Genomic DNA, 20,904 nt, shown 5'->3' on the forward strand with positions numbered 1-20,904 from the left:
ATGGAATTAAGCATATTGATCAAATCAGTGTCAGTGTGTGGTGAAGTTACATTATCATTAGGAATCTTGAAACATGCTTTTATCACATCACTATTGATACAGAATTCATTACCTTTGATGGTTAGAATGATGGTTTTGTCAGTAGAGTTGTAAATTTCCGAGGTCCACATCTCTTCTACAATTTCACAAAAGATTGTGGGTGATTCAAGCATGGCAAAACTTAACTTGCAGTTCTTTAGAAGTCCATCATCTTGTGATAGTCTTCTGATTGCTGAATGCCCTTGTTGACCAAAGCAGTGAAGTTGTTCTTCTCATAAATGAACCAAGTCTGAGACATAATCTTTACTACAGGTGCCATTGTTAGAGAGGGAAAGCTTGAAGAGAAAGAGGATTTTTGCTTGAGAGAGAATGAAATAAACACAGGTGAATTTGAGAATGATAAAAGAAAATGATTAGAATGAAATAAGCTCTTATACTTCGCTCAAAAACAACGGATAAAAATAATAAAGAGAAGTAAATTACCTAATAGAAATTGCCTGAATTAGCCGTTTTAAAAATAAACTGTAAAAATTCCACTCATTATCCGTCGTGTAATGCTTACAAACTGTAAGTATACTCGATGGATAATGTTCAGGGAATTAACGGTTAAGATTTAGACACTTCGACGGATGAGGATAAACTGTTATTCGCCGAGTATTAAAAGATTCCAGAAAAATAATTGATTTTTATTTGCACATTGTATATCGACGGATGACTCAACTCGATGGATAATGGTCATCCGTCAAGATGAAAATTTTGACTTAGCCAAAATTTCATCCAAGACTAAAAAATCAGTTAAATTTCTTGCTACTTTTCAACTTGCAAAATAACTCAGATAGATTCAAGAGTAATTAAGCATACCTAACTCACTTACCAACCTAGAAAAGGTGGATTCATCCAGTAGCTTGGTAAAATTATCTGCAAGTTGCTTCTCACTTGGAACAAAATGTAACTCTACAGTACCATTCATTACATGTTCCCTTATGAAATGGTACTTGATGTCTATGTGCTTTGTCCTTGAATGTTGCACTGGATTTTCAGTGATGGCAAATTGCACTTGTGTTATCACAGAAAATAGGAATCCTCTCAACTTGCAGACCATAGTCTAGCAATTGATTTTTCATCCATAAGATCTGTGCACAGCAACTGCCAGCAGCAATATATTCAGCTTCAGCTGTAAAAGTAGAAACTGAATTTTGCTTTTTATTGAACCAGGACACAAGCTTGTTTCCTAGAAATTGACAAGTTCATGTTGTGCTTTTTCTGTCAATTCTGCAACCTGCATAGTCTGCATCTGAATAACCAGTTAGATCAAAACCAGAATCTCTAGGATACCAAATGCCAAGTTTTGGTGTTCCCTTGAGATATCTGAAAATTCTCTTAATAGCTATTAAGTGAGACTCTCTAGGATCAACCTGAAATCTAGCACATAAATATGTAGCAAACATTATATCTGGCCTACTAGCTGTTAAGTATATAAGTGAGCCAACCATGCCTCTATAGCTTGAAATATCCACAGACCTTTCAGTAGTGTTTAGTTCAAGCTTAGTTGCAGTGGCCATGGGAGTTTTTGCAGATGTGCAATCCATTAGATCAAACTTCTTTAAAAGATCAAAAAAATATTTAGTTTGACTAATGAATATTCCATCACTAACTTGCTTAACTTGTAAACCAAGAAAGTAAGTTAGTTCTCCCATCATACTCATTTCATACTTACTTTGCATCAGTTTGGCAAACTTTTTACAAAGTTTCTCATCTGTAGAGCCAAAGATAATATTATCTACATAAATTTGAACAAGTATGCTAGAGCCATTAACATTTCTGAAAAATAAAGTTTTATCTACAGTACCTCTTGTGAAGTGATTTTCCAAAAGGAACTTTGATAAAGTGTCATACCAGGCTCTAGGTACTTGCTTCAGTCCATAAAGTGCTTTCAGTAGATAATAGACATACTCTGGAAAATTTGGATCTTCAAAGCCAGGAGGTTGACTAACATACACTTCTTCCTCCAAATCTCCATTCAGAAAGGCACTTTTGACATCCATTTGATAGACCTTGAAATTGGCATGGGCTGCATAGGCTAAGAAGATTCTGATGGCATCAAGTCTTGCAATAGGAGCAAATGTTTCATCAAAATCTATTCCTTCTTGCTGGCAATAGCCTTTAGCAACCAATCTGGCTTTGTTCCTTACTACTATGCCATTTTCATCCATCTTGTTTCTGAATACCCATTTGGTGTCTATTGGATTCTTTCCTTTAGGCTTGGGTACCAGCTTCCAAACTTTATTCCTTTCAAATTGGTTTAGCTCCTCCTGCATAGCTAAAATCCAATCAGGGTCTAACAAGGCTTCTTCTACCTTCTTTGGTTCTTCCTTTGACAGAAAGCTGTTGTATAGACGTTCTTCTTGAGTTGCTCTCCTGGTTTGAACTCTAGAAGAAACATCACCAATAACCAGTTCAAAGGGGTGATCTTTTGTCCATTTCTTTGGTTGAGGTAGATTCGCTTTAGATGAAGAGACCTCAATGTTGTCTTGATGTGTGATTGAGTTTTGATTACTAGAAACTCCCCCTGAGTTTGTGGATCTTTGATTTGAGAAAGGGGTACTTTCTATAGGTGACCTTCCTTGATTTCCTGCTCCTTTAGATAACCCGACAGATGGTGAATTTTGAATACCGACGGATGAGGCAGGTTGTCTTCCGACGGATAACACAGATTGCCTTCCGACGGATGAAGCATTATGTAACTCGACGGATGTTGAGTTATGTGCTTCATTGGTGGTAGATGTAATAACCCCAATTTTTGGAAATTTTTGAAACCCTTATGAATAGTGATTTTGCAGACTATGCTGAATGAGAAAACTTTTCATGCCACACTATGTAGGGGTTCTGATATGGATATTCTGAGATTTTATTAGTACTTTATATGGGATATAAGTGTATGTAAAGATCGTCAGAATCCAAATCCGAACACTTTGATTTTTCCCGGAAATCCAATAGATACGGAAAGAATTGAGTATAAGGTAACAGGGTAAAAAGGATTTAAATTAAAGGATTATAATAGAGGATCATAAAAAGGAATATATTGTATTGAGAAAGGTTAAGGGAACCTAAGTAATAAGATCCCGGGGATGATCCTTCAAACGATAAACGAGAACGAAAGTTAAGCGAACTGTATAACAGATCAGCGGTCATTAGGCAAACAATTAGGAAGTTAATCAAAGGGATTAGAGAGAGTGATGTCACCCAACCAATGAGAAGAGGACAAGGAGGGAAAGATGACATCACCCCATGACATGGGCATGACATGGGAAGGAAGGAGATGTGGTGGCTTTTTAACCACACAAAATCAAGGGCAACTAGGTAATTAACTAAATCAAACACAAAAACAAGTCAACCAAGCCAAGCAAAATCATTTTTCATCAAAATTAAAAAGAAACCAAGGCATTGTTCATCTTTTGCTATCGGCTTTTTAGCTTTTTAAAGGGCAAGAATTTCAAAATCAAAGATCCAAGCTTCCTAAATTGGTGAGTTAATTCCCTAATCATCCTTATGCTTAGTTAGGGCTATATCATGAGTTTAAGCCATCAATTCCTTCTCAATATTCTTCATTTAATCAAAGAAGAAGACAATGAATAGTGTTTTCAAGTTTTTAACTTGAAATTTTTCTTGTTTTCCTTGAAGATCCAAGCATTCTTAAGACTTCTCAAAGCTTCTTAAGGCTTCCTAGCTCCTCCCACCACTTCAAGGAAGGTATATCATCTCCAAACCCTAGATTCCTATGTATTATAAGATGATTTTGATTAGTAGGGTGATATTGTAGCTTAATGTTTGTGATTTAGAGTTTGGGATTGAAATGGTATTGAAATGGAATGGTAAATCTTGTTGTTTTGGTTAAAAGAATGTAGTATAGTTAAATTCAAGCTTAGGCATAAGTATGAATGTTAAAATTGAATTCGTTGGGGTTGTTATGATGTGATAAGGATGGATGTTGGTTGTATGTTGGATTTGAGGTTGAATTGGGTTGGTTTTGAATGGTTTTGAATTGGGAAATCGCGTAAACATAGCCGTTGTAACGTCCGATTTTCTTTAGACTGTTTTTGTGCATAACACTAGGACCCGAGAACCCCCTGCTAGATTTTGACCATTTCCATGTCTAGATAGCTCCTGTTACGAGCTTCGTTTTGATATGTAGTTCGTTCGATTCCGATGCACGGTTTAGGAGAAACGATCGTTTCAAGTAACGGCGTTTCACGAACGAAACATTTCCCCTCGCCTTACTTTGAAACATAGGTTAAAGACCAAAAAGGGTTAATTAATGTATGAAACAATTATGGTAAGAGTGTTAGGCAGTTGGTAAGACACTCGCGAAGGAATCGCCTTAAAACTCGTAATGGTTAATTTATTAAAAATGGTGGAGCCGAGGGTACTCGAGTGACTTAAGAAAATCAGTAAGCGCAAAACAAGCGTTAGAGTCTGAGTTGGCTAGAGTATAGATTTGCAAGTGACTTTGGTTTAATTCCAACTTACTTGTTGCTTATAGGTTACCAGACTCGTCCCGAGCCATTCGTAACCCCCAGTCGCTCAGACAAGTTTTCTAACCGTTATAACTGTTGTTGTGATGTATATATGTATTTGCATTATCTTGCGATAGATGCATGTTGGTTAATTAGCAAATGTTGCAATATATTGAAGCATGCTGCTATGGTATATATATGCATGCCTGTTTCGTATTCTTTCCATATATATCTGTTGATTCAGTTGATAATACCTATGCTAGAGGATAGCGGTAATTTGCATATACCCTTAGTATAGGGACCCAAAGGTGCAAATATTTTCTAAAATCGGGAGTCGAGGATCCCGAGTAGATTTTGTATATATGTATATATATATATATTTATATATATATGGTTATAGTTTTCAAAACTATTAATCGAATAAGGTTTATTCGATAACTTTAACTTTATTTTATTATTGAATATTATTTCGAATATTATTCGAAGGCTTATGACTCCTTTATATTAAATGAATTATTTTGAATATTCATTCGAGGGCTTATGACTCTTTTATATTATTTATTGAATATTATTTGAATATTCATTCGAGGGTTTATGACTCAGTTTATATTATTTAATGAATATTATTTGAATATTCATTTGAGGATCTATGACTCCGATTATTTGCTGAGATATATTCTTTATTTTATTAAAGAATAAGGTGTCAATAATCAAACTTATTTTCGATTATTCAAATAAAGATAGTACTTTCATATAAGTATATCTTTGGTTATTTAATACTCGTTTCAAGTATAAGTTTTAATACTTCTACTTCAATTATTTTTATAAAGATTATTCTGTATGGGAATATTATTTAAATAATAATATTCAGACATTTTCTAAATATTCTGGGGACTGATTTACTTCATTAAATCAGCTTTACTCCAAACACTCTTTAAAGTGTTTTCGAGTCTTCAAAATGATTTTTAAAAGTTAGAGCGGATCCCAAAACTCATTTTTATATTTAAGATCTTCCTTTTTAAGGGGATTTAAATACTCGCTCAAAACCTGAGGGATCCGGCTCTGTGGTGTATTTTATATTCGCAACAAGGTTGCAGTTTTGGTAAATGAATTGATTACTTACCCAACGTTCGGGAAGTAAGTCCATCTATTGAGTCGGCATAAGCAACATGGGCTCAGTGGGCGTCCATGATAGTGTAAGTGGCTCAGTGGGAGTCCATCAAATGCATAAGTGGCTGAGTGGCAGTCCAGCATAAGGTCCTATTACGACCAGGGTGATGACCAGTGGGGAATTCGTCCATCTACTAGTAGAAAAGGTTACTTATGGGTATCTTTGCCTGATCAGCAAGATATCTGGTTTATGCCAAAATTCTTTTCCTTTCCAAATTTATTGGATATTGCAATTCTGTTCATACTTCACATGACAGAGGTTTTCAAGAAATGTATAAAGGAAGATGTATATGTGGATATATATATATATATATCAGAACTTAATGAAGTATGTCATAACTTCATTTCCTTTAATAATATTTTAAAGATTTAATCTATTCAAATCTTGTCTTGTAGTCTCATCTATGTGATGAACTGTTGAAAGCTCATTATACTTTGAACAATGGTAGTTCAAGTAGCTTTATAAATGATATAAGTGTAGTGAAGTATTTGGTAACTTCATCTTTTAAACTTATATCTAGTTAATAATTGTCTTATGAATGACAAAGATTTTCAGAAAAACGTTGAGACAAGGTTAGATATATGAGATCACCTTGCAACGATATTTTTATACAGTTATACACTGGGACTTTGTGTATATTATGCATGGAAGAGGACTTCCAATATTTTGAAAAGTATATATATATATATATACTGAATATTCTGCGACTTCATCGCATTAAGATATCAACTTGGTTCATTTCTTTTGACCAAGACTTTCATGAGTATTATGAGTAGGCTCATATATTGTTAAACATTATACATATTATTTTGGTGGGCTTGCTGCTCACCCTTGCTTTCTTCTTTCATCACACAACATCAGATAGATAAGATGAACAGGACCAAGCTCCCAATTCGCAAGCGGATAGGAAACGTTCCGCAGCTTTCTGGAAGCGTTGAGGCCGCTGTAGCTGAGGTAGAAATTACCAATAGGCTAAGTTTTCAACTAATAATGTACCAGACTTATGTATAACTATGAATTGTAATAATGGCAAAGAAATGTAAATTTATTCAAAAACCTTTTTAGGGTGTATTGACATATAATTGTGGAATAAAACGACTTGTGATTATTTTTTTTGGATATTCATCTCTGAGACTATAACTTGTGGTGTGTGTGTTTATTCTGGGGTCACAGTACAGAGTAGTTGATTGTGTATTAAGATTGGGTGTTATTAAGGGAAATGGATCTCGTGACAACTCGGATCCCCGACCCCGGATTTGGGGGTGTTACAGAAGTGGTATCAGAGCTAAGCGTTATAAACCTCAGAGATGATGTGACGTTAAGATAATAAGTTCACTAAGATAATAAGAACTCTTGCCAAGTTCATAGTCGGACTACCTAACGTAGTACTGACAGTTAAAACCCTTATGGGAACCCTTATAAATATCGTGATAGAAGCGTAGTTCGTTATCGTATATGGTAGCGGGACACCGAACCCTGAGGTTGAGGAGCAACAACGCGATGATGTTTTATTACTTATTGGAGATCAGATTATGGATCCGATAGAGCGTCCTAACGCAGGACCGGATGATGTTGATATTGAGGATGTAGCGGTTGAGGATGTTGTCCTAGAAGGGATAGTTGTTGAGGAGGATCCCATGGAGGATCCTGACAAGATTGGATAAAGGACCACTGATGAATTGATGACCATGGTTAGGTCGACTACCAGAGGTAGGATTGGCCGGTCACTACCGGAGGTTCGTTCAAGTTTGTAAAGATAGTAGCCCCTTTAACGCGGCTTACTCGTAAGACTGAGAAGTTCGAATGGACAGAGAAATGTGAGAACAGCTTTTAAGAACTGAAGCAAAGGTTGGTGACGGCCCCTATGTTGGCATTGCCGGATGGAAAAAGGAGATTTTGTGATTTGTAAGTGACGCTTCGCATAAGGAATTAGGGTGCTTCTTATATAGCACAACAAGATAATCGCGTCTGCGTCAAGACAATTAAGGGAATATAAAATTCGATATCCCCACCCATGAGCTTGGGCTCGTGGCAATAGTTTTGCCCTAAAGATTGGAGGCAATATTTGTATGAAGAGGAGTGCGAGATTTACCTAAGCCATAAGTACTCTAGTACATTTTCCCGTAGAAAGAGCTCAACATACGCCAGAGGAGGCGGTTAGAGCTAATCAAGAATTATGAGTGGGAGATTCTTTATCATTCGGGGAAAGCCAATGTGGTGGCTGATGCCCTTAATAAAAAGGAGAGACTCAAGATGATAATGTCTTTGGGAGAGTTGATAAGAGATTTTGAGAAAATGGAAATAGTAGTGAAGGTAACCGGAGCCGGTACCGAAAAGCTGTTGAGATTGCAATAGAGACCGAACTATTGGAAAAGAGCATATTGTGCCAGAAAAAGGTGATGAATGAAGGCAGAGAGCCAACAAATAAATATGAGATTAATACCGAGAAAGATGATAAGGGAATAATGAGGTATTCCTATAGAATTTGGGTTCCGAAAGTTCAAGAGCTTAAGGATGAGAACTTAGATGAGAGCCATAGTTTGAGGAATAGGATTTAGGGCAAACCCAGAATGTGATAGTCAGGGAGGTTGCCATCAATAAAGAAAGAACCCATAACATAATGAAGTGGAAAATGAGGATTTTAACGTATAAGATTACCCCAAGTATGGGAGAAGGATGAAACATTTCATACTAAGGAAACGGAAAGTCGAGTAAGGAAAGGAGACCCAAGACGGTACTCCTATACGGCAATTCATGGACCTGTCTAAAAAGGGAACTTAGACTATTATCCCCAACCACCACCTTGAGGAAACAATGCGGTAGGAAATTCTTTCATGACCTTTAAGTCGCTAAGCTCTCAGAGTTCCGAGAAATAGGTTGACCCAGTCGAGGCAAGAGCCTGGCTAAAGGAAATAGAGGAATCAATTGAGATTCTAAATGATTGACGAATCATAAAAGATTGTTTCTGTCACTAACCCTCCTAAGAGAGAGACCACCCACTGGTGAAAGGCCAAGGAAGGCACGGAGCAAGAGATTATAATAAACTGATTTAAGTTCAGTCAATTGTTTTCGGGAAAGTAATTCCCAAAGATAAGGAGATAGTGTAAAAGCTTTAGAGCCAGAACAAAGGCAGACGAGTATGATGAATTATGAATCTAAGATGTAAAAGTTGTCAAGATTCGTTCCGAAGACACGAATCCAGAATGATGGGATGTTTGAAATCAATGCTTATGTTGTGTTGGTTCATGAAATAATGATAAGAGAAAGGAAAATAAAAAGAAATTGAAGTGGAAAGGAATATAACGGCAATAGAGTTTGAGGAATGATAAGGGAGTTGGGTATGAGGAAACCCTAAAGACTCGTAGAAATAGAAATAGAAGAGTATGTAATCGTCAGGATGAGGGTGATTCACCATGAGTTAAAATTGATGGTTGAGGGCATAAGAGATACATATATTTTATCCCCTGTGAGTTGGGAGGATTCGAGGAAACCTTGAGATAGTTCGAAGGATAAATAATGAGACGCGGATAGACTAAGGAGACAAGGAAGTATGAAATTAGGAAAATCGGATGAAGGAAGTGACCTTCAAGAATGTAAAGTGTAAGACTGGTGGCATGATACCCAGAAAGGGAGACGCCAGGTATGGGAGATATCCCAACATTGAGATGACTGTTGGGATAAACAACAAAAGTAAATAAGGAATTATTAAGAAGAAGTTCACGTTGAACATGACCAATATCTTCCAGAACATCCATGTTATCATTACCAAATCAGGAAAGAAAAGCGGATGACCATTGTTATCTTTTGGAGGCCATATGGATTGACCTCAATTTGAATAAGGATGCTATTATGAAGTTAGGTATAGACTATCGAGGTGGGAATGATGAATAAGATAATCTATCAAGGATATATGACTTGATTTATCCATGGAAGGATGCAGGTACCTTTTAAAGGTGGAATTAAGGATAAAACATTGGTAACTTAAAATGAATCCTAGGGGACTGCATAAAGGTTGGCATGTCACCCTTAATAGGGATAGTATGAGTTTTGACAGTATGATTGGGAAAGGGTTAAGGTAACAACAACCTTTAAGAATCAGTGGAGAAATTTTTCAGAAGTATATAGACAATGGTTCTAGTATTAGTAAATGGTATTTTGATATGCCTTGTATCTAGGGAATACAGGAGGAACGATTGAAGGGTAACCTTAGAGGTTTTACAAGGAAAAAGGTAATATTCAAAATTCTCAAGAATAGAAATGTGGATAAAGGAAATATGACGTAATTATAATGATGCCAAGTGGGGCACGTGTTAAACCACGAGAAAGTATGAATCGAACCAGTAAAGGTCGAAATTGTTCAGGGCAATTAGGGCCCACGATAAAAGATGTTCTAAGTATGATTGAGAGTCAGTCTTGACAGTGATTAGCCTCTAAAGACTGAGGCAATAACTTATGGAAAAATGGTGATATTTTTTTTACTCATCTGATTTTAAGGAAAACATCTTCACTCAAGCAGTGATCGGAAATAGGGTAGAAAATTAGTGAAAGTGGTTAAGACGACATTGATTGTAAGGAAATATTACTATCAGGAAAGGCCAAAGAGGTGGCCGACACTTTAAATGTAAGAGGACAATTACAACCCTAATAGTAGTTGGTAAAGGTTTAATTCGTGTAATCGCCATGAGCAGGCTATCTATCTCAGAAGATACTATCTTGAGATAAGCCAGGACCATGTTTCAAAAAGGACTAGACGAACCTTTGAGTTAAGTCTTCTATTTAAGGCATATGATTAAGAATGGTATTAACCTGCTATCGTTGCTTTGATGGAAACTCTTCTGCAATTTTATTTGCTTCATGTCATGTATGTATGTCAGGATCAGGAGTGTTCTTCATGAATCATGAATGGTGATTATGTTACCTCCTTAGAAGGATTAGATACGAGATGTATGGACTCCGTATGGTTAGCTATTAAGACTTCATGGAAAATGAATGACTACAGTAGGTCAGTGGTGGACCATAGTAAGGCAGCAATGATTCTGCGAGTAATGAGCTGATTACAACCGTGAGAGTTGTATTGGAATGGGTGTTGAGATTGAGTACCACTAATCGGGTCGTGGTAGTGTATAAGTTATCATTGATAGACTAATTAAGTAGAGTATCTACCTATTGAATATTATTCTTTCTTATCAATAGAGAGTCGTATTACTATACGAGGAAGGTTACGGTGCAAGCATAGAATTCAAGTAACGATGATGTCTAGAATGAGATCCCAGGTTCGATTTTCGGTATCGAAGGAGTTTCAAAGGTGATTGTGTATAAGCTCGAGGAAGAGCATGGGTCTATAGAATGATGGACTGAATAGCAAAAATATTTAGGCATGTGAAATACGATGCTATAATACTTGATGTTGATATAAATACATATATGTTTTGTTCTCCTATGACAAACCTCTATAATTCAGAGGTAGGTTCCAAGCCAGATATTTTATGGCAATAAAATTTTTACGAATATACAATTCTCTTCAGTTCGTTCTTTTCTCTCCTTTTCATTTCATATAAGCTGAGAAGAACAACCCTTCCAGAAGGGGAGGTATTGCCGAATGACTATCTATCTGTGTGATAGAAGCCGAGTAGGATACCAGCTATTGTTTAATTGCTTGTCAAGTACTAAAGGCTGGCCACCTTCTGTACTAACTATGCGATAAAACAAGTGTTCATGATCATAGTGATCTCTCAACAAATTCCTTTACTTCAATTTGATTGATCAAATTTTGGAAAATAGAAACAACTGAAAAAGGAGTAATAAAGTGGTGGTAGTATGCGGAATGGAAACACATTCGTGATACTAAGGTTGACGTGGTTATTAAAAGGTTATAGAATGCTAGCGAGCAAAAGTATAACCCGTATAATATTAGGAACGGAAGGTAGTAGCGATTATGAAATGGAAAAGAATGGGTATTGAGAAGCAAAAGTTCTAATGCTAAAAGCTATAATGAGAGTCTGTGCAATAGACTTGAAAGAATTTGGAATGATCACCTAACACGGATTGAGTTTTCTTACGACAATAGATCATATGCCAGTATTGAGATATCGCCTTATGAGATCCTTGAGGGAAGACAATGTCGATTTCCCTTATGTTAGGATGAAGTTGTAGAGCGCAAGATGCTCGGACCCGCAGTAGTCCAAAGGGCCGGGGATATAATAGATCTAATCAGAGGACGGCTGGTAGTAACCCAAGATGGACATAAGAAGTATGTTGATTTGACACGAAAGGACAAAGAATAGGAAGTAGGGGACCTAGTGTTGTTAAAGGTATCCCCTTGGAAACCCTTGGAAAAGATTGATGAGGTTCGGAAAGAAAGGAAAGCTAAGTCTATAATTTGTTGGACCCTTGGATATATAAAGACGTTTGGGAAGTTAGCATATGAGCTAGCCCTACCCCCGAACCTGTAGCAAATTCATAACGCGTTCCGCATATCAATATTAAGGAAGTGTAATTCGGATGCCAGATAAATAGGGGCATAGGACCGCATAGATATGCAACCCGACGTAACCTATATGGAGCAACCAGGAAGGGTTATAGAGTGAAAAGGAACAAGTGCTTAGGAGAAGGATTATCAAACTAGGCAAAGTTTGGTGGTAGGACCATAATGTGGGAAAATTTACTCGAGAGTTAGAAAGTGCAATGCTAAGAGAGTATCCCTATTCATTTTCTATCTGATTCCGGGACAGAATCCTTTTAAGGAGGGGAGACTGTAATAACCCCAATTTTTGGAAATTTTTGAAACCCTTATGAATAGTGATTTTGCAGACTATGCTGAATGAGAAAACTTTTCATGCCACAATATGTAGGGGTTCTGATATGGATATTCTGAGATTTTATTAGTACTTTATATGGGATATAAGTGTATGTAAAGATCGTCAGAATCCAAATCCGAACACTTTGATTTTTCCCGGAAATCCAATAGATACGGAAAGAATTGAGTATAAGGTAACAGGGTAAAAAGGATTTAAATTAAAAGATTATAATAGAGGATCATAAAAAGGAATATAATGTATTGAGAAAGGTTAAGGGAACCTAAGTAATAAGATCCCGGGGATGATCATTCAAACGATAAACGAGAACGAAAGTTAAGCGAACCGTATAACAGATCAGCGGTCATTAGGCAAACAATTAGGAAGTTAATCAAAGGGATTAGAGAGAGTGATGTCACCCAACCAATGAGAAGAGGACAAGGAGGGAAAGATGACATCACCCCATGACATGGGCATGACATGGGAAAGAAGGAGATGTGGTGGCTTTTTAACCACACAAAATTAAGGGCAACTAGGTAATTAACTAAATCAAACACAAAAACAAGTCAACCAAGCCAAGCAAAATCATTTTTCATCAAAATCCAAAAGAAACCAAGGCATTGTTCATCTTTTGCTCTCGGCTTTTTCGCTTTTTAAAGGGCAAGAATTTCAAAATCAAATATCCAAGCTTCCTAAATTGGTGAGTTAATTCCCTAATCATCCTTATGCTTAGTTAGGGCTATATCATGAGTTTAAGCCATCAATTCCTTCTCAATATTCTTCATTTAATCAAAGAAGAAGACAATGAATAGTGTTTTCAAGTTTTTAACTTGAAATTTTTCTTGTTTTCCTTGAAGATCTAAGCATTCCTAAGACTTCTCAAAGCTTCTTAAGGCTTCCTAGCTCCTCCCACCACTTCAAGGAAGGTATATCATCTCCAAAACCTAGATTCCTATGTATTATAAGATGATTTTGATTAGTAGGGTGATATTGTAGCTTAATGTTTGTGATTTAGAGTTTGGGATTGAAATGGTATTGAAATGGAATGGTAAATCTTGTTGTTTCGGTTAAAAGAATGTAGTATAGTTAAATTCAAGCTTAGGCATAAGTATGAATGTTAAAATTAATTTGGTTGGGGTTGTTATGATGTGATAAGGATGGATGTTGGTTGTATGTTGGATTTGAGGTTGAATTGGGTTGGTTTTGAATGGTTTTGAATTGGGAAATCGCGTAAACATAGCCGTCGTAACGTCCGATTTTCTTTAGACTGTTTTTGTGCATAACATTAGGACCCTAGAACCCCCTGCTAGATTATGACCATTGCCATGTCTAGATAGCTCGTGTTACGAGCTTCGTTTTGATATGTAGTTCGTTCGATTCCGATGCACGGTTTAGGAGAAATGACCATATCAAGTAACGGCGTTTCGCGAACGAAACATTTCCCCTCGCCTTACTTTGAAACATAGGTTAAAGATCAAAAAGGGTTAATTAATGTATGAAACAATTATGGTAAGAGTGTTAGGCAGTTGGTAAGACACTTGGGAAGGAATCGCCTTAAAACTCGTAATGGTTAATTTATTAAAAATGGTGGAGCCGAGGGTACTCGAGTGACTTAAGAAAATCAGTAAGCGCAAAACAAGCGTTAGAGTCTGAGTTGGCTAGAGTATAGATTTGCAAGTGACTTTGGTTTAATTCCAACTTACTTGTTGCTTATAGCTTACCAGACTCGTCCCGAGCCATTCGTAACCCCCAGTCGCTCAGGCAAGTTTTCTAACCGTTATAACTGTTGTTGTGATGTATATATGTATTTGCATTATCTTGCGATAGATGCATGTTGGTTAATTAGCAAATGTTGCAATATATTGAAGCATGCTGCTATGGTATATATATATGCATGCCTGTTTCGTATTCTTTCCATATATATCTGTTGATTCAATTAATAATACCTATGCTAGAGGATAGCGGTAATTTGCATATACCCTTAGTATAGGGACCCAAAGGTGCAAATATTTTCTAAAACCGGGAGTCGAGGATCTCGAGTAGATTTTGTATATATGTATATATATATATATATATATTTATATATATATGGTTATAGTTTTCAAAACTATTAATCGAATAAGGTTTATTCGATAACTTTAACTTTATTTTATTATTGAATATTATTTCGAATATTATTCGAAGGCTTATGACTCCTTTATATTAAATGAATATTATTTTGAATATTCATTCGAGGGCTTATGACTCTTTTATATTATTTATTGAATATTATTTGAATATTCATTCGAGGGCTTATGACTCAGTTTATATTATTTAATGAATATTATTTGAATATTCATTTGAGGATCTATGACTCTGATTATTTGCTGAGATATATTCTTTATTTTATTAAAGAATAAGGTGTCAATAATCAAACTTATTTTCGATTATTCAAATAAAGATATTACTTTCATATAAGTATATCTTTGGTTATTTAATACTCGTTTCAAGTATAAGTTTTAATATTTCTACTTCAATTATTTTTATAAAGATTATTCTGTATGGGAATATTATTTAAATAATAATATTCAGACATTTTCTAAATATTCTGGGGACTGATTTACTTCATTAAATCAGCTTTACTCCAAACACTCTTTAAAGTGTTTTCGAGTCTTCAAAATGATTTTTAAAAGTTAGAGCGGATCCCAAAACTCATTTTTATATTTAAGATCTTCCTTTTTAAGGGGATTTAAATACTCGCTCAAAACCTGAGGGATCCGGCTCTGTGGTGTATTTTATATTCGCAACAAGGTTGCAGTTTTGGTAAATGAATTGATTACTTACCCAACGTTCGGGAAGTAAGTCCATCTATTGAGTCGGCATAAGCAACATGGGCTCCGTGGGCGTCCATGATAGTGTAAGTGGCTCAGTGGGAGTCCATCAAATGCATAAGTGGCTGAGTGGCAGTCCAGCATAAGGTCCTATTATGACCAGTGTGATGACCAGTGGGGAATTCGTCCATCTACTAGTAGAAAAGGTTACTTATGGGTATCTTTGCCTGATCAGCAAGATATCTGGTTTATGCCAAAATTCTTTTCCTTTCCAAATTTATTGGATATTGCAATTCTGTTCATACTTCACATGACAGAGGTTTTCAGGAAATGTATAAAGGAAGATGTATATGTGGATATATATATATATATATATATATATATATATCAGAACTTAATGAAGAATGTCATAACTTCATTTCCTTTAATAATATTTTAAAGATTTAATCTATTCAAATCTTGTCTTGTAGTCTCATCTATGTGATGAACTGTTGAAAGCTCATTATACTTTGAACAATGGTAGTTCAAGTAGCTTTATAAATGATATAAGTGTAGTGAAGTATTTGATAACTTCATCTTTTAAACTTGTATCTAGTTAATAATTGTCTTATGAATGACAAAGATTTTCAGAAAAATGTTGAGACAAGGTTAGATATATGAGATCACCTTGCAACGATATTTTTATACAGTTATACACTAGGACTTTGTGTATATTATGCATGGAAGAGGACTTCCAATATTTTGAAAAGTATATATGTATATATATATATATACTGAATATTATGCGACTTCATCGTATTAAGATATCAACTTGGTTCATTTCTTTTGACCAAGACTTTCATGAGTATTATGAGTAGGCTCATATATTGTTAAACATTATACATATTATTTTGGTGGGCTTGCTGCTCACCCTTGCTTTCTTCTTTCATCACACAACATCAGATAGATAAGATGAACAGGACCAAGCTCCCAATTCGCAAGCGGATAGGAAACGTTCCGCAGCTTTCTGGAAGCGTTGAGGCCGCTGTAGCTGAGGTAGAAATTACCAATAGGCTAAGTTTTTAACTAATAATGTACCAGACTTATGTATAACTATGAATTGTAATAATGGCAAAGAAATGTAAATTTATTCAGAAACCTTTTTAGGGTGTATTGACATATAATTGTGGAATAAAACGACTTGTGATTATTTTTTTTGGATATTCATCTCTGAGACTATAACTTGTGGTGTGTGTGTTTATTGTGGGGTCACAGTACAGAGTAGTTGATTGTGTATTAAGATTGGGTGTTATTAAGGGAAATGGATCTCGTGATAACCCGGATCTCCGACTCCGGATTTGGGGGTGTTACAGTAGATTTGTCTGCATTATCCTTAGACACTGTTTCTTGATCACTCTCATCATCACTTTCATCACTAACCATCTCAACATTGTCGAATTTGAGGTTCTCATGGTAATCTCCATCTTTTAGTCCTTCAATCTTTTTATCATCAAACACAACATGTATAGATTCAACAACAATGTTGGTTCTTAGATTGTAGACTCTATATGCTTTACCAACAGCATATCCAACAAAAATTCCTTCATCTGCTTTGGCATCAAACTTCCCATTTTGATCAGTTTGATTTTTCAGAATATAGCATTTACAGCCAAAAACATGAAGAAAGTTTAGAGTTGGCTTCTTGTTCTTGAACAATTGATAAGGAGTCATGCATCTTGCTTGATTAATCAGAGAGATATTTTGAGTGTAGCGTGCAGTGTTTATAGCTTCAGCCCAGAAATAAGTTGGTAATTTTGATTCTTCAAGCATTGTCCTTGCAGCTTTAATAAGAGATCTGTTCTTTCTTTCCACTACTCCATTCTGTTGTGGAGTCCTTGCTGCTGAAAACTCATGCAAGATCCCATTTTCCTCACAAAATGCTCTCATGACATAGTTTTTGAACTCAGTTCCATTGTCACTCCTGATTCTTCTAACTTTGAAATAAGGATGATTGTTAACTTGCCTTATGTGATTGATGATGATTTCACTAGCCTCATCTTTAGACTTTAGGAAATGTGTCCAAGAGAACTTTGAGAAATCATCTACAATTACTAGGCAAAATCTTTTCTTTGAAATTGACAATACATTGACTGGTCCAAACAAATCCATGTGAAGCAGTTGCAGAGGCTCTTCAATTGTTGAATCAAGTTTCTTCCTGAATGATGCTTTGATCTGCTTCCCTTTTCGACAGGCATCACACAGTCCATCCTTTGTAAACTCTACTAGAGGAATGCCTCTAACTAGCTCTTTCTTCACCAGCTCATTCATGGTCTTGAAGTTTAAATGGGATAGCTTCTTGTGCCATAGCCAACTTTCATCTTGACTTGCTTTACTGAGAAGACAAGTTACAGATTCTGCTTTAGTTGAGTTGAAGTCAGCTAGATACACATTTCCTCTTCTCACACTAGTGAGAACCACTTTGTTGTTTTGATTGTTAGTCATAACACAGGCTTCTTTGTTGAAGGTTACTGAGTTGCCTTTGTCACAAAGCTGGCTGATACTCAACAGATTGTGTTTGAGACCATCCATTAAGGCAACCTCTTCAATGATGACATTGTCCTTTGAAATCAAGCCATATCCCATAATATATCCTTTGATGTCATCTCCAAAAATAATACTTGGGCCAGCTCTCTCCTTAAACTCTGTGAGCAGGGTAGAATCACCAGTCATGTGTCTTGAACAACCACTATCCAAGTACCAAAGATTCCTTTTGTTTCCCTGATTGCTTGAGGAACTTGTCTCTGTTTCATCAAACTTGGCCATAAGGGCTAGATTGACATAGCTGACATCTTCATCTTCATCCAAACCATTAGCTGCCCAGTCATTCTCTTGTGTAATAAAAGCTCTTTCCTTTTGTTTGAGTAGATCAAAGTATTTTTGCTTGTAATCTACAGACTCAAACCTTTTCTTACTGGAATCTGACTTTCTACACTCATTTGCAAAATGCCCTGCCAAGCCACATTTGAAACATTTGAATTTTGACTTATCCACCATGTTTCTATTTGGCTTGGCTGATCCAAAGTTCTTTTTGAACTTGAGCTTGGAAAATCTTCTTGAAAGGAATGCTAGGTGCTCATCAATGTCCTCCATGTCATCTTGGCTCAATGATTCTTCACTTTCTGTAGCTAGCCCCTTACCCTTGCTTTCACAGACCTTTGAAGTTGATTCCACAACTTCCATCTTCACTTCTTTCTCCTTTTCCAGATCAGCAACTAGTGCAATGGATCCTCCTTTCTTCTTTCCTCTCTCCATTCTTTCATCCTGCTCTATCTCAAGCTCATAGTTTTTAAGAATGCCATACAGTCTCTCTAAAGTAAACTCCTTATAATCTTGTGAGTTTCTCAATGAGATGATCATTGGTTTCCATTCCTTTGGAAGAGATCTGAGAAATTTCAGATTGGAGTCTTTAGTCTGATAGACTCTTCCATGCAACTTAAGAGCATTTAGTAGTTTTTGGAATCTACTAAAAATGTCAGTGAGTGACTCACTTTCTTCATTGTGAAAATGCTCATATTGCTGAATCAGGAGCTGCATTTTATTTTCTCTTACTTGCTCAGTACCATCACAGATTATCTGTATTGTGTTCCAAACTTCCTTGTCAGTCTTGTAGTTGATGATATTATCAAACATGTCTGCATCAACACCATTGAACAGAATGTTCATGGCCTTTTTATCTTTCCTGACTTGTTCAATGTCAGGATTAGACCATTCATGCCTTGGCTTTGGAACAGATGGCTCATTTCCTGTTGCAGCTCTCATTGGAACATGAGGGCCTCTTTCTATGCAGTCCACATAGGCCTCATCTTGAGAAAGCATATGAAGATGTATCTTTACCTTTCAATGATGGTAATTATCTTTATCAAGAAAAGGAATCTTGACTCCAACATCTTTCTTGTTCATCTTGCTGAATTGTTTTGATCATTAAACTCTTTGTAGATTAAGAGCTTGCTCTGATACCAATTGTTAGTCCCTTAACAATGAAGCAAGAATTATAGAAGGGGGGTTGAATGGAATTCTTGAACCTTTTTCTTGAAATAAAAATGTTCAACTCGATTATTGATATATTTGTTTTGATTAGCACAATGCGGAATATAAACTTGAATGAATCAAAACACAAGTAATTAAAAACAAGAGTCTTTAAAAACTTTCTGGTGGATTTAAACAATTCCATCAGAGATATATATAATATATCGAGAGAACTCTGTGTGCAAAAATGCCCACAGCTGCTTACAAATTGAACTGTCGAGAAAACAGGAAATGCTAAAGATTAAGCTTATAAAGATTTCTCTGTTTTTGTGTTTCTAAACTGTCTCAGTTATTTTTCTATTTGCTACTCTCTTGGTTTATATAATACCAAGATTACAAAGTCAAAAAGACTGAACAAATATAAAATCTAACAGTCTTAATCTTTGCTGCTTTTTGTCCTCTATTACCCAGTTAATGGGCTTCTACAATGTGTTTGTATCCAACTCGACGGCTGTGTGTCAGCTTTCACTGTTTAACTAATGTTTGAATTATTGATATGATCATTCGTCGACTTTTAGATCATCCATCGATGACTTGATTGATCATCCGTCGACTGCTATGTTAAACATCCGTTGATAGTCATTTGATCATCCCTCAAAGGCTTTGTTAATCATCCGTTGGTAGCTATTTTGGCACTTGACTTCATTTCACTTATACAGAATTACAAGACATTACTTATGTACAATTAATCAACCTATTCTGCATATCTAGTTAAAGTCAACATGACTTATATGCTACTACAGATTCTATACAAAGGTGCATACATCACTGTGCTACAAACTTATTATTACATAAGATACTCACTCGATGGATAATAAATTAATCATCCGTCGGGACTATAATGAGTTATCCGTCGGGACTATAATTCTTATCCGTCGAGTGCTACATTATTTCACTAAGTAAAATCTACTTAGATGTTTTGTTTAAGTGATCATCAAGTACACAACATATTCATAACACAATCCTTTTGAACTGGCATGACTTTCGATATGACAATCTGATTGTCATACCAGTTCATTTGATTGTCATGCTGAATTAATATTGAATTTAAATTCAAAATCAAATCTGAAAATTCCTAATATTTATTCTGAATTAATTAATCAATTAATTCAATTAATAAATAAATTAATCTTTGCAAATATAATTTATTTTCTTAATTAAATTATATGACTTAATTAATTAATAGAGAATTAATACTACTCTTCAACAGCAACCATTCTTCTGAGAATCACTGACAATTATGAATCAATTCGACCACTTCAATGTTGACACTCGATGTACTGTCTGGTTCATGAGTGACTTACTTCCGTGACATTTTTTCATGTCATGACTTTGATCACTTGATTTTCTTCAGATTAAATCCCTGCAATTATCTGATACCCTGACAAGATCTCTGTCACTTGGTTAAATCCACAATCTTGATTTATATCACTGAGGCTTGATCAATTTCTTGAACTTCTTCCAGTGAAGTAATTCCTCAAGTCTGTAGATGAACCTTGTTTCTGAATCCT

Source organism: Apium graveolens, chromosome 5, assembly GCF_009905375.1.
Source record: "Apium graveolens cultivar Ventura chromosome 5, ASM990537v1, whole genome shotgun sequence".
In the NCBI taxonomy this organism is placed as follows: Eukaryota; Viridiplantae; Streptophyta; class Magnoliopsida; order Apiales; family Apiaceae; genus Apium; species Apium graveolens.